Here is a 2,818-nt window from a genome sequence, read left to right on the forward strand (position 1 = left end):
ACGCATAACACAAGATAAAATTTACATGTATACAATTCGAAATACCACATACATTGTACATATATAAAACTATACAAGATAAAATTTACACATACAAAATTGAAATACCGCATATACAGTACATATATGAACCTACACATAATAAAGTTTAAACATACACAATTTGAAATACCGCATACACAGTACATATATGAATCTACACAAGACACAATGTTAACCTACATATACAAAACTAGTTCATGTTATAGTCTACCCATTTGTATTTAACTACACTTATCACAATATTAACCTACATAAACAAATATTGTACATACAATTGATAATATTAAATTAAATTTTTAAATATTCTCAATGTAGGAAAAAAATCATGTTTTTTTAATTTTAATTATTTTATAATTAATGTTTTTATATGTTGACAAATACGAGTTATGTGTTGATTATTATGTTACTTGTGTAAATGAATTCATTATCATTTGCTTACATATACATTCTTATTCTTGTTCATATGTATGTAAACAATGATTTAAATGAATCTTATGAAACAGTGAATGCAAAAAACTTGATCATGAAGATATTTTATAACATTTTTTCTTTGAAGATGTGCTTATTTAAAAGTCAATTTATTTTTTTTCTAAAAATTTGTAACTCTCTAAGATAATTAATACGGGGAGTAATATATGAGTGATTAGTAAATTAATGCTTTGAAAAAACTAGGAGAGATACCGGATTACCCTTTTATCATAAATATATATAATATTATTTTTCTCTTAATTACAAGTTGTTATTATCATTATGTACCATTGATTATGTTTAATCAATGGTTGAGATCGACTTCTCGCAATTCTCACTATAATATCACTTCTCGCAAGATCCATTCCCTACACACACACACACATATATATAATAAAAACATTTATTTGGTTAGTTGACTCGTTTTGGAAACCGAATATGTCTTAAAGAGTGATTAGAATCAAAATAATATGTCAACAACGGTTTTTATTAATGGGGAAAAAGAATGTGGACATGTATATGGGTTAAAGGGGTTTTCTTGTTGCTCAAAACTCATTAATTATATCAAAATGAGTTGGCTGATCAGTTCTCGTTCGATCTACGTGAAGTGATATGGGAGGTTTTCTTTGGGCTACGCGAAGGGTGGGTTTCTACCAGATATGATTTTTGATAGCTTTAGTCCCTGAAGTTTTAAAATGCTTTTTTAGCAATTTTAAGCAATTTTAAGAGTTTCTAAAAGCTATTTGACATGATTGAAAGTTATGAAATCATAAACTAAGTTAAACACAATTAAATACTAATAAATGCACGATTTTATTGCTACTAAAGATCCAAATTATATTTCCAAATCGGATAAACGAATACAAATACAAATATAAAAAATCCGAAATGTTACAATAGGAAACTAGATCAACCCATGTATACATAAAAGTATACATCAATAAACCATTTAAATAACAAGATATTTATCTTCTAATAATAGATATCATGTGAACCAGGTGTCTATTATACATGAAACCAACCAAATCAATCCATGGTCTTCGGGCTATCAACAAAGAGCTTCCGATTATTGATCATATAACATAACTATGAGTAATCATGTCTGTGTGAATACATTTGCCATTATTGAATCTATTTCATCCTTATTGTTACTTGTAATTATTTCTTGCTACATTAGTTTTTAAAACAGGATACTAGAAAATGGTATATTTACAACTGTATTTTTGTTCCTAAATGGTCATATATAGATGTCTCAAGGTGTGGGGAGGGTCCCTTTTGAAGGATCATTGTCGCCTGGCTTCGTCCCAATTTTATTTTATTTTATTTTATTTTAGAATGGCTTTTATCAAAGTACCAAAGTCAATGCATTTACAGCTGTGTCACAGTTTAGGGTGTAGTAAAAACTTATATATTGCATTTGTGTTTTAATTTGTTTACCATTCATGTTAACTTATTAGTATCCGTTCAAATCCATTAGATTACCCCGGCTAGACGGGTTTTACTCGTTTATTGTTAAAAAAAAAAATTTGTATGCGTTTAAACGGTCAAGTATCAATAATTATGTGATGTGTAAGTTTGTATTTCCTAACAAATTTATCAGTCTAATATTAATAATAAGATTTTCTGTTACTTTCGGCTGTTCCTTTTTCATTAATACTTGATCAGTGTAAATAAAACACACCACAAAATATTCAAAAAGAAACTTCAATATGAGTTTAGTTAATGCATATATATTAATAAATTTTGGACGGGCAGAATGCATGCTTGTATAGATCTTATTGGAGTATCCCCTTGTCAGATTTAGAGACACCGGGTTTGTTGTTAAGCATGCCGTGTTAAAAGCGGAATCAGGAAAAATTGCTAAGCATGAGAAAACATGTACAGAGAATCAACACGTCTTTATTCCTTTTGCCTTTGATACATTTGGATCCCTTGCCTTGAAGCCATTACGTTTCTGAAAAGAGTTTAGTGGGTCGTGCATAGTAACTTATCGACATAACTATAACTTTGTTTTCAGTAGGATCGAGTTTGCCATTCAAATGGGGGGTGGCGGTGCAGCTTGTAGCCCGCTTACCTGCCTCTCTATTGTAATTGTATCCTTTTGTTCAATAGAAATTAAAAACAAATAAAAAAAGTTTTAAAAAAGCACATTTTATTAACTATTTTCTTTTAACATTATAGAAAAAAAAAAGACAACATAAATAATGTAAAATGAATAAGGAAGATTGGATTTTAATAATCCCAACTTTCTGCTATTTGCCGATAATAATCCTAACTTAGGTTATTCCCACTAGTGGTTCCAAATTTA

This window comes from Bidens hawaiensis, unplaced genomic scaffold (assembly GCF_021521415.1).
Source record: "Bidens hawaiensis isolate Kalapana, Puna unplaced genomic scaffold, B.hawaiensis_p1.1 tig00028110_1, whole genome shotgun sequence".
NCBI classification, from domain to species: Eukaryota; Viridiplantae; Streptophyta; class Magnoliopsida; order Asterales; family Asteraceae; genus Bidens; species Bidens hawaiensis.